The following is a 12,909-nucleotide window of genomic DNA, read 5'->3' as shown; positions in this document are numbered from 1 at the left end:
ATGTTTAAAGCAGAGATTGACAGATTTCTAAATACAAATGACATAGGGGATATGGAGATAGTGTGGGAAAAAGGCATTGAAGTGGACAATCAGTCATCATCATATTGAATGGCAGGGTGGGCTCGACGGGCTGAATGGCCTACTCCTGCTCCTATGTTCCTATCAGTCTGCAAACTTCATATGCATGCTGTCATTGTCCCTTTTATTCCATGGGCTTCAGTTTTACTGGCAGTCTAGTCTGTGACATCATCAAGAAGGTTTTTAATAAGTTAAATAAGGAGAAATTGTTTCCAGTGGCAAAAAGGTCAGTAACCAGAGGATGTATTTATCAGGTGATTGAGAAAAGAACCAGAGGCGAAATGAGGAATGATTTTTTATACAGTGATGTGTTGTGATCTGGAATGCACTGTCTGATCAGGACTTGAAAGCAGCTTCAGTAGTAACTTTGAAAAGCAATTGGGATAAATACTGGAAGGAAAAATGTACAGATTACAGGAGACAGCACTGACACAATGGACCAAATGGTCTCCTTCTTTGGGTATCATTCTCTGGTTTTATGAACATAATGTTGATACAATTCGCTGAGTTGGAAGGGAAGTGAACCCAGATTCCGGGTATTCTAAACACCAGACCCAAACCAACTGAACAAGCCTATTGTTTAATCTCTGTTTTTCACACCAGATTCTCCTCGCTCTTTCTGTGTTTCCAGCCTGGTCTGTTCCTCTGACCTTCATTCCTGACACTCTATTGAGAATGGCCAACTCACTGCACCTCTCACTTACACCGTCATTCCACCCCTTCACCCACTTCCAAACCTCTCTGTTCAACAGTACCTCACATCTGCTCCTCTGCTCCATTAATATAACAGGAAAACATTTTCAAACAGACATTTCCAGACAGTGAACGTTCCAGTCAGACAAGGTAAAGATCAGATTCATTCACTTTAAACACAGAGAGAGCAGCTCTCCCTGTTCAGTCGAAGGAGCAGATGTGGTTTCACTCCCATTAGTCTTAGAGACATGGGCCAGAATTTTAAGGGACCGTTGGAGACGGGAATGGAGGCCGGGGAGGGGGAGGGGGGGAGTATAAAATAGGGATGGAAGACGTTGGACCGGATTTTTCTGTCGGCGGCTGACATGGAGGGCAGACTTCGCACATCCACACGGCAAGAAGGCATTTAAAGTATTTATGAATCCAATTGTCAGCAATTTTATTCACTGGATCCAATTGAACTAATAGCACACGGGAACCACGAGGCTTCAGAGCCTCGCCTGGTTAAAGGAGGCAACTGGGAGGTGGGAGCTGAGTGTTGGCTTCACTGGGAAGCTATCGGGTGAGGCAGCGTCACTTGGCAGCAAGGGTGGAGGGGGAAAGGGCATCGGGAAACACTGTCAGGAGTGGGGGCCAATTGATTAGATTAGATATACAGCACTGAAACAGGCCCTTCGGCCCACCGAGTCTGTGCCGAACATCAACCACCCATTTTTTATACTATTCCTACGCTAATCCCATATTCCCAACAAACCTGTTCCTATATTTCCCTACCACCTACCTATACTAGTGACAATTTATAATGGCCAATTTACCTATCAACCTGCAAGTCTTTTGGCCAGCTCTGCAGAGGGAACAACACCAGGGTGCCATTGGGGCAGTCCCACTTCATTGAGGATGACAAATGAGGTAAATGTGGCTGGGTGTTGTTTACTGTGAAGGCCTTGCACTCAGGGAGGGGCAACCTGTCATGGGCCTCATTCGTGGCTCCCATTGAGGAGGAGGAGGAGGAGTAGAGAGGAAGGGAGGGAGGCGCAGGCACCAGCAGGGGCACCACAGCAGCTTGGGGGCCCACAGGAAGGCCAGCCTCGAACAGGAGGCTGGAGAAGGAGGCAGAGGAACACGTCAGCCGAGGTTCAACAACCTGCAGATGTCCGAGTGACAGTGTCTCCGCAGACTGCACCTCTCCACGGAGGTCGTCACTGATCTCACTGCCATGATGCAGCTGTGCCCCATGCGACTTGGTGGGCACCTGATGCCAGTGTCACTGAAGGTCACCGTGCCACTGAACTTCTTCACCACCAGATCATTGCGGGGATCCACTGGAGATATGTGTGGAATCTCACAGTCTGTAGTGAATCAGTGCATCAACGAGGTCACCAATGTCCTGTTCAGGAGGGCCGGTGACTATGTGCACATTGATCCAAACAGTCAAGCTGAGAGAGCTATAGGATTTGGGGCCATCGCTGGATTCCACCAGGTGTAGGGTGTCATTACTGCACCCATGTGACCATCAAGGCTCCTGCAGACCAGCCAGCAGCCTTCAACAGGAAGGGCTTCCACTTACTCAGTGTGCAATTGGTCTGCGACCACTGCAAATGGATCCCATAGGTGTATGCACAAATCCCGGGAAGCAGCCACAACGCCTGCATACCAAGGCACTCCCAGGTGCCAGAACCTTTGCGCGGCCCCATCCGCTTTCAGAGATGGATCCTTGGAGACAAGGGCTACCCACTGAGGACATGACTACTGACGTCTGTGAGGAACCCACGCACGGATGCAGAGGAGAGGTGCAACACCTGCTGCGGGTCAACCCGAGCGACCATCAAGGAGGCCATTGGTCTCCTGAAGATGAGATTCAGGTGCCTAGATCGATCCAGTGGAGCCCTTCAGTATGTCCCGGCGAGGGTCTCGCATATCGTGGTGGTTTGCTGTGCACAGCACAATCTGGCATTACAGAGGGGTGAGGTGTTGACTAGTGAGGATATCGTGCAGTGTGATGTCTCCTCTGATGATGAGGATGTGGAGGAGGATGCTGCCCATGCAGTGCCAGATGAAGAACCTCAGGCACAGCAGGAAAGGGGCCCACAAGGGAGACATGAGACACCCTTATACATTCAAGTTTCCTTTGAGCCTTACCACCTTCTGGAACCACAGCAATAAAGTCTTAGCTTTAAACAGCCCTGTTGTCGCCTCCTTCCTTCTGTACTGCAGCGTCCAGGTACACATCGCACAGTGACAAGGCCGAAGCTTTGTGAACTCAGGGCTTGGTCCCTCACTTCCAGCCCCTTGGGAGGAACGGTTTAAATGAAGTCCCAAAGGGCATCAACAATAGGAAGGAGACATAGTGAGAGAACATCATTTCTTTCTTCCGTGTGACAACAAACGCAACCCTATCCATCTGGAATGTACATTCACCGTGAACCCCTCAGTGAATCTAGGTGCTCTTCTGAAATCTTTTCCGCGTGCTCCTACGTGGTGCTCCCCCTGCTCTGTCAGCTGAGGTGGAGACAGGCTGCTGACCTTGCTGCCCCATGGCTTGGGATGACATTGGTGGCCGTCCTCTTGCTGCCTGAGGCCTGGAGGGCCCCGGCACACTGAGGGCCTCCTGCACAGGTACAGGGACCCCCCTCTGTCATTGAGGGTGATGGAGGCAGGCACTGGCATCACTTGTGTCACTGGCAGAGGGGCTTTGGAGCTACTGTCCACACCAGGAGCACCCTGAGAGGAGACCCCAGATGTAGCAGCCAGCTGCTCCTCCCCCTTATAAGACACACTTGTAACTCGCTGCTGACCTGAGAGGGACGTGGACCTGGTGAAGAGTTCAGGTGCCTCGTTCCCCCCTCTCGCCTTGTTACCGCTGGATGGAGCTCATGGACAAAGCGATGGAGTGCAGGTCTGCACAGATCTCCGGCAGCCACTGATTGGTCGGCTGGATCTGGCTCTCCATCAGAGTCACCAATCTCTCAAGGAAGGAAGCCAGACACACCCCCATCAGAGACAGTACATCATGCAAGGCCTGGATGGACTCCTCCATCATCCGAACTTGGGTACACATAACCTCCGGCAACTCTGCCAGATGTTGCCTGACCTCTTGCTGCAGCTTCAGCATTTCCCGTGTTGCTGGTGACACCAGAGGCACGTCATCAGCCTGGGACTCAGCATGGGCCTGGCCTCCCACAGACTTCCAACTGCCAGTGGCCTCGGCTGTCACTGCCTCCGTCATCTGCCCGGGCCTGTCTGTGACGTGCTCACCAGCTTGTGTGCCCAAATCTAACAGCGAGTGGATACCCACCGAGTGAGGGTTTCTGTGCTGGTGGAGGGTGCAGGGGAATGATGTGACGGTGCACCCTCTGAGGCTCCCTCCTCCTCCTCAGAGGTGTCTGGCTGTCCCCCAGTCTCTCCAGCTCTTCGCTCTTGTCTTTCATCCTCGCCTGCATGTGAAAACAGGGACATTGAAGGGTTAGGGTCTGCCCATCGTGACATTCCAACCACCCCTACTGTGCAGCTCCATTGATGCAGTGGTGAACAGATGAGCAGTGTGGCTCCTTTGCAGCAGATGCAGCCTTGTGCCCCAGGAGATGTTCATTCACTCTCTTAGGTAGGTGTCCCTGTCTCTCCATCAGCTATGGAGCCGCTGCTTTGCTGCCCGGCCTGTTCCATGGCCTCCTCCTCCATCGGGATGAGGACATGGAGATAAGGCATCCACTGCCAGTCTTGACATGCTCTTTCCGATTGTGGGCTGTCTTCTCCTGCAGCCACTATGATCAACAAAGTTAGTCTCCCAGCGGGGACAAACCCAATATCTCTGATGGTGATAGTCCAGCAGTCCATGATGTGGACACACATATTCCTCCTGCATGTGGCCCCTCTCGAGGGACTGTGTGAGTTTATACAATGACTGACGTGCACCTCCCACCGAGATGCAGCCAAGCCCCAGGCAGCATGTCCTGCTGCCATTCCCCAATACACATGACTGGGTGGTCACTCCCTTTCCACCAAACACTCCCTCTCACTCTGCCATGCGCAATGTCCAAAGGGTCCAAAGTGTTTTGAGTTTGCGCCTGAGCAGCCCGGATCCGGTCATTGACCCACTTCTTGCACTGGATCCATGTCTTGGGGGTGACTCCACGGCTGCTGACTTCACCTACTATCTCAAAGCAGCTTTGCTTGGTCAGGTGGACAGGTCTCCACCTCCCATCCCTGGGGAAGAGGATCTTCCACCTATCTGTTGTCACCTGGAGGCGAACCTGCAGGAAGGCATCGCTAAACTATTGGACCATGGTCACTGCAGGCTCGCATTCAGCTCCTTACCTATCAGGCAGCAGAGACAGCAGAACGGGTCCTGGGGCATCAGTGACAGCAGAACGGGTCCTGGGGCATCAGTGACACAGAACGGGTCCTGGGACAGCAGAATGGGTCCTGGGCAGCAGAGGCAGCAGAACAGGTCCTGGGGCAGCAGATGCAGCAGAACAGGTCCTGGGGCAGCGGAGGCAGCAGAACAGGTCCTGGGGCAGCAGATGCAGCAGAACAGGTCCTGGGGTAGCGGAGGCAGCAGAACAGGTCCTGGGGCAGCAGATGCAGCAGAACGGGTCCTGGAGCAGCAGAGGCAGCAGAACGGGTCCTGGGGCAGCGGAGGCAGCAGAACAGGTCCTGGGGCAGCAGATGCAGCAGAACAGGTCCTGGGGTAGCGGAGGCAGCAGAACAGGTCCTGGGGCAGCACATGCAGCAGAACGGGTCCTGGAGCAGCAGAGGCAGCAGAACGGGTCCTGGGGCAGCAGAACGGGCCCTGGGGCAGCAGAGGCAACAGAACGGGTTCTGGGGCAGCAGAGGCAGCAGAACGGGTCCTGGGGCAGCAGAGGCAGCAGACCGGGTCCTGGGGCCGCAGAACGGGTTCTGGAGCAGCAGAGGCAGCAGAACGGTCCTGGGGCAGCAGAACGGGTCCTGGGGCATCAGAGGCAGCAGAACGGGTCTTGGGGCAGCAGAACGGGTCCTGGGGCATCAGAGGCAGCAGAACGGGTCTTGGGGCAGCAGAACGGGTCCTGGAGCAGCAGAGGCAGCAGAATGGGTCTTGGGGCAGCAGAACGGGTCCTGGGACAGCAGAACGGGACCTGGGGTAGCAGAGGCAGCAGAACGGGTTCTGGGACAGCAGATGCAGCAGAACGGGTCCTGGGGCATCAGAGGCAGCAGAATGGGTCTTGGGGCAGCAGAACGGGTCCTGGGACAGCAGAACGGGACATGGGGCAGCAGAGGCAGCAGAACGGGTTCTGGGACAGCAGAGGCTGCAGAACGGGACCTGGGGCAGCAGAGGCAGCAGAACGGGTTCTGGGACAGCAGCGGCAGCAGAACGGGTTCTGGGACAGCAGAGGGCTCTCAGGAAGACACTCCTTTAAACCAGGCAGCAGTGAATACAGGTCTGGCAGTCCTTTCAATATGGTGCCAGCACCTGCCGTTGTGTCAGATGTCGGTGCCATCGGTGCCTCGTTCCCTACCTCTGGTCCTTGTTTACATGGGCCCCACGCCTCCCCTTCATTAATTGGTCAGCTGCTCCGTGATCGGGGTCGGCCGGCCACATTTCACTCGTGTGGTGACGACACCCACTCACGGTGTCTCTGCCGAGAGCCGCACCGTTAGTTTAAAATTCAGCCCATGGGGTCAGGAGTGGAAAATCTCCCCTCTGATTCTCTCTACTTAAACTGATGGAGACACCAAATTAAAACTGATGAAACCAGGGATTGTATTCTGGTTCTTCAATCTAGTGTTCTCCCAACTGAGCTATTCCATCCTCACTGTGAACTCATCTTCATTGGAGACAAATATAACTCCAGGTGGAATTTCCCCACCCGTTCATTCCTCACTTCAGGGGAATGGGACCCGACCAGATCGCGGAACTCAGATTATGTTAATGTTCTGCTCTTGATATCTTAATATTATCTTGCGTTTGAGCCACTTTTAATCAGGTTCACGGACAAATTCTTCCATCATCCCTTCTCCCACATTCTCTCTCTCTCATTCATTCTTTATTCCTCACAGTCCAGAAAGTGTTAGGAATCAGAGCTCACCTCCAAACCCTTTGCACACAGACCTCTGTCTGTTACCCTGTTTGATCCAAGAGACCAGTCAATAAATTACACTCTTTATAAACACAGAAAGCTGCCTCAGAGTGTTGGACAGAGATAAATACACTGAAGTCTTTTGAAAAAAGTTCATCTTACGGGTTGTTACTGAGCCCACAGAGCAGAGAGGGCCCAGGCTCCAGCCCCAGCCTGTGCTGTGTTAGCTGATGCCACCTGGTGTGATACTGAGCCACACGGAGCAGGAAAGGGCCTGGTTGTATTCATGGCCTGTGTTGAGTTAACTGATCCCACTCAGTGTGGTAGGAGCCACACAGAACAGAATGGGCCCAGGCTCCTTCCTCAGCCTGAGGGATGATAGTTCTTCTCACACATTGTTGTACAGAGCCCCACACAGAACAGGGAAATGTCAGGCTCCATCCCCGGCCTGTGGTATTTTACTTCAGCGCACCTGGTATGGTACGGAGCCCCGAGAGCAGGAAAGATCCAGCTTCCATCTCCGGCCTGTGCTGAATTAGCTAATCTGACCTTGTTGGCACTGAACCGCAATCAGGGAAGGATGGGCCGAGGCTCCATGGCCTGTGGTGTGTTAGTTATTCTCATTTGGTGAGGTACTGAGCACTATATAGAGCAGGATGGGCCTGTGCTCAGTGAGCTGATCTCACCTTGTGTGGTCCTGAGACCCACACACAGAGCAGGACAGGCCTAGGCCTCATCCCCAGCCTGTGTTCAATTAGCTGATCTCATCCAAAAGATTTTGATAAGGTTCCACACAAGAGGCTTCTCTATAAGATTAAAGTCCCTTGCATCAGTGGTAATATATTGATCTGGATTGGGAACTGACTGGCAGGACGTAGGCAGAAAGTAGTTGCAGATGGATCTGGATCTGATTGGAGACCAGTTACCAGTGGTGTCCCACAGGGATCGGTGTTGGGACTGTTGCTCTTTACTATTTTTATTAATGATCTGGATGTAGGTGTAGGGGGCACCATCTGTAAATTGACAGATGATTTGAAGATCTGTGCGAGTGTTCAGACTGTAGACGATACTCGACTGTTCCAGGCTGATCTTAATGTGTTGGGAGATTGGGTTCATGACTGGTAAATGATGTTTAATTTGGGTAAGTGCAGTGTTATTCATGTGGACAGGGCGAATGCTCAACATTCATACACCCTTCAGGGAAAAACATTAAAGTAGGTGGAAAAAAGAAAATAATTTTGAGCAGAGATCTGGATGTTCTAGTGCACAGATCTCTAAAGGTACAGCAGCAATGCTGTGAAGTGATATTTGAAGCAAATAGAGGGTTGGGCTGCATTCAGAGGACAATTGAGTATAAAATGAGGCATATTCTTTCATGGGATGTGAGCGACACTGGCAAGTCCAGAATTTGTTACCCATCCCTAATTGTCCTTGACAAGGTGGCAGTGAGCTCCCTTCTCGAATTGCTGCACTCCATGTGGTGTAGGTACACCCACAGTGCTGTTAGGAAGGGAGATCCAGGATTTTGACCCAGCATCAGTGAATGAACAGCGATATATTTGCAGATCAGATGGTGTGTGACTTGGAGGGGAGCTTGCACATGGTGGTGTTTCCATGCATCTGCAGCCCTTGTCCTTCAAGGTGGTGGAGGTCTTCGGTTTGGAAGGTGCTGTCTGCGGAGCCTTGGTGAGTTGCAGCAGTGCATCTGGTAGATGGTACACACTACTGCCACTGTGCGTCAGTGGTGAAGGGAGTGAATGTTTCAGGTGGTGAATGGGGTGACAATCAAGGTGGCTGCTTTGTCCTGAACAGTGTCGAGTTTCCAGAGTATTGTTGGTGCTGCACTCATCCTGGTTTGTGCCTTGTAGATGGTTGACAAGTTTTGGAGAGTCAAAAATCACAAAATTATTACAGTGGAGAAGGAGGCCATTGGGCTCATTGTGTCTGCATAGAATCATAGAACATAGAAAGTTTACAGCATAGGCAGGCCAAAAAACGAGCCACCCAGCTGAATCCCATTGTCCAGCATTTGGACCGTAGCCCTGCAGGTTCAGGTACTTGAGGTGCACATCCAGACTCCTTTTAAATGAGTTGAGGGTTTCTGCCTCAGCTACCCTTACAGGCAGTGAGTTCCAGACTCCCACAGCCCTCTGGGTGAAAAAACCTTTTCTCATCTCCCCTCTAATTGTTCAACACATCACTTTAAATCTATGCCCCCTAGTCACTGACCTCCCTACTAAGGTAAATAGACCCTTCCCATCCATTCTATCCAGACCCCTCACAATTTTGTACATTTCAATCAAATCTCCCCTCAGCCTCTTCTATTCCAAGGAGAACAACCCCAGTCTATCCAATCTTTCCTCATAGCTGCATTTTTCCAGTCCTGGCAACATCCTCATAAATCTCCTCTGTAACCTCTCTAGTGCAATTACATCCTTTCTGGAATCAGGTGACCAGAACTGCACACAGAACTCAAGTTGTGGCCTAACTTATGATTTATACAGTTCCAGCATAACCTCCCTGCTCTTATATTCTATACATTGGCTAATAAAGGAAAGGATTCCATAAGCCTTCTCAACCAACTTATCAACCTATCCTGCTACTTTCAGGGATTTGTGGACATTCACTTCAAGGTCCCTCACTTCCTCTACACCTCTCAGCATTCACCCATTAATTGTGTCTTCCTTTGCTGTGTTTGACCTCACCAAAGGCATCACCTCACACTTCTCCAAGTTGAATTCCATTTGCCACTTTTCTGCCCACCTGACCAGTCCATTTCTCCAGCTCTCCTAATGAGCATTTCACCATGTGCCTTGAGCTGAGTTACTCATCACAGAATTCCCACTATCTGATTTACTCTTGTAGCCAGAGTATGTATATGAATGGTCCAGTTAAGCTTTTGTCAATGGTAACCCCCAGGATGTTGATGGTGGGGGGATTCAGCGATGGTAATGCTGTTGAACGTCAAAGGGAGATGGTTACATTCTCTCTTGTTGGAGATGGTCATTGCCTGGTACTTATGTGGTGTGAATGTTACTTGCCACTTAGCAGCCCAAGTCTGAATGTTGTCCAGGTCTTGCTGCTTCTGGACATGGACTCCTTCAGTATCTGAGATGTCCCGAATTTGTCCTTTTATGAAACCTTGGTCAGGACTCACTTGGAATATTGTATCCAGTCTTGGTCTCCTCACATGATGGGTGATATTGAGGCTTTGGAAAGGGTACAGAGGAGAGACATTCGACGAATTCACAGTATAAGACATCTTGGTTATCAAGTTAGACTAAAAGAGTTGGGACCCTACACCTTAGAGAAACCTAGACTGAGGGGTGATCCGATTGAGGTTCATAAATAATGAAGGGTCCAATTCAGCATGGGAGAGGAGTCATAACTTTACATTGTGAAAGGTCAGATAGCACCCGTATCACATTAAATTTCATTTTCAGTTGTTGGCTAAGGTACCAGTATGGCCGAGTGGTTAAGGCGTTGGACTTAAGATCCAATAGACATGTGTCTGCGTGGGTTCAAACCCCACTCCTGGGATCTGTGCTTACAAAATGTTACTTTTTCTTTCCCTGACTTTTGCCTTGCACCATCATCTCTTCTGTCATTTAATCACTCTTGCCTTCCAACTGATCACAGCTTCCTATTATTTGATCTGCCCCAGCACCGTTCCTTGGCTCTGCGCTTGCTTATAAACTGGTAAATCTTTAACTTAATCTCCTCTGTCCCCTGACAATGACCTTCTCATCCTTCCTGGATCGTGGTTCCTCACAGGATCCGCTGCCTCTCCGACTCCCCTCCAGGTAACTGAAGGCCCTGAGCCTTGGTCTCTCTTTATACGCTAGCTGGTAGTTGATTCCTTGCAGGTCTGCCACCGCTCAGGAGAAGCTCAAAACCCAGATCAAGCAAAGTGTCAAGAGGAATGTGAACAAAGGCTCCCTGGTGCAGAGCAAGGGACAGGGAGCCTCCGCCTCCTTCAAAATCAGCAAGAAGGAAAACCTAGGGAAAAGTGGGAAAGAAGGTGAAGAAACCAGCACACAAGAAATCTTCAGTGAAGAAACCAGCAGACAAAAAATCTTTAGTGAAGAAACCAGCAGACGTGAAAGTGACAACAAAGAAGGTAACAGCCAAGAAAACGAGCAGCAAGGCGGTGGCAACGCCAAATAAGGTGGTGAAGAAAGCAGCGCTTCAGAAAAAGTCTCCTGCGAAGAAGGTCAAAAAAGGCAAGAGTGCGGCGGGCGGAAAGGCGCTGAAGAAAGTGCAGACATGGAAGAGCAAGGTCAAGCCGAAAGCAGCGAAGGCTCAGAAAGCAGGGTCTGGAAAGAAGTGAAAGAGCGCGGGAAACTTGGAAACATCTGAACACAAAGGCTCTTCTCAGAGCCACCCACATCTCTCAGGAAAGAGCTGATCCCCTGATCAAATGATCCCTGTCCCGGCCCCGCCTGCAGATTCCACATGGAAATGATTTGGAGTAAATCCAGGATCCCTGGTGACTCCCCTCCACCCAGCCCTTTCCCCACTCTCTGCAATAAAACAGAGGGATATCCGGCCCTCACTCTAACTGGAGATGTGTTCGGTACAGTCTCAGTTCACAAATTCAGAGGGAGAGTCTGTAAGACAGGAACACTGGCGGAGAAACCCCACCTCACAACTCAAACCCCAACACATGAGTTTCTCCAATTCAGCTGGAGTCGGGTGACAACAGGAGCTGGGATAGGCTGTGATCGGGAATGTGAGGAATGGATTTGTTCAGGGAGGAATGAACCTGGAATCTCCGAAAATAATAGTTCCTTATTTCCCCAGATGACACATTCTGCAGTGAGAGTGAAAAGTCTCTTCACTGCTTCACATTTACTAATTGTTTGGTTCTAGATGAATAATGAGTCAGAGAGTAATGACAGGATCTGAAGCTTCTCTCACACCATTCCTTGAATGACTCAGTGTGAAGTGTCCAATGTGTGAAGCTACTGCCAGGGTTTGTCAATCTGAACAGTTTCAGCTCAGTTACTGGGGGCCTGGAATCCCCGCAGTTTGACTCTGTCTCTGATTGGTCACCCGCTTCTCAATCCAATTCTTAACCAATAGGAGAATCACATATAAGTAAATAGAAGTTCTCATTGGCTTAGATTTTCCAATTGGAAAAAGCCCAGCAATTCCAGAGCAGGAAGGAATTGAAGTGATGGAAAATTTTAATTTTCAGGCAACAATTTTAAAACCTCTCATTTTATGTTCTGTTTTACAGTATTTACCGTCACAAAATCCTGACGCGATTTTAGGAATCGTTTTAATTTGTCAATCTGTTAACTGTAAGCGGCGGGAGGAAGGTCCGGTTCAGCAATTTAAAACGGGACAAATATCAGCTTCCTCTCTGTAAAAGGAACAAATTAGCGACTAACCGCTTCTCACAGGCTTCTCGGGGACTGACAGAAACGAGCGGTTTCTGATCCTTTCTCCTGAAAGAGGCGGATAATGCTGCAGGGAGCAATGAACTGCCCTTCACTTTCTGGCTGCTAATACACCCCTGACTTTAAACAGTTCAAACAGCGACTGATGCTTCTGTCGGAAAATGAGCAGATTCACCAGAATGATCCCGGTCCATCATGGCCAAAGACATCCAGCTGGCCCGCCGCATCCGCGGGGAACGCACCTTAAACCCAGCTTCAGTAACAAGTGTAAAAAGGGCTCTTTTCAGAGCCACCAAATCAGCAAAGGAAAGAGCTGCCATCTCTGTTCATCATCAAACCCATTAGATTGAAGGGGCGGTCACATGGTTTCTGTTTTGTCACATCACTTTCCCGAAAGGCCTGTCGGACTGAGAGCTGGTCTGGAATTTAGAAAGCAGCATTACCGGAGACTCATTGCTGCTCAGCACAATCTCAACCCCGCTCCTGGGATCCGTTAGCTGGCATTTGGGGAAAAGAAATGGATCCCAGTTTTATTTGGAAGGCATTAATGGAGCCGTGTCTGTTCACATGAGGGTTATTTACAAACATTACCCAATGAGTTCACTAATATTTGAATCCATTGGAGATCAGTACACAGGATATGTAAGTTAGCTCGGTCACTCTGACTGAAACCGCCAGTT

The 12,909-nt window shown here is 50.3% G+C and overlaps 1 non-coding gene across 1 annotated transcript; it reads left to right on the top strand.

Annotated features, from left to right (window-relative positions):
• Positions 1 to 10,281: 10,281 nt before the first annotated feature.
• On the top strand, positions 10,282 to 10,364 carry trnal-uaa (transfer RNA leucine (anticodon UAA)). The gene has a single exon. It is a non-coding gene; the product is annotated as a tRNA-Leu (tRNA).
• The last annotated feature ends 2,545 nt before the right edge of the window (positions 10,365 to 12,909 follow it).

This window comes from Heterodontus francisci, unplaced genomic scaffold (assembly GCF_036365525.1).
Source record: "Heterodontus francisci isolate sHetFra1 unplaced genomic scaffold, sHetFra1.hap1 HAP1_SCAFFOLD_286, whole genome shotgun sequence".
Lineage (NCBI taxonomy): Eukaryota > Metazoa > Chordata > Chondrichthyes > Heterodontiformes > Heterodontidae > Heterodontus > Heterodontus francisci.
The sequence above is the reverse complement of the archived record's forward strand: the minus strand, read 5'-3'. Positions and strand labels throughout refer to the sequence as shown.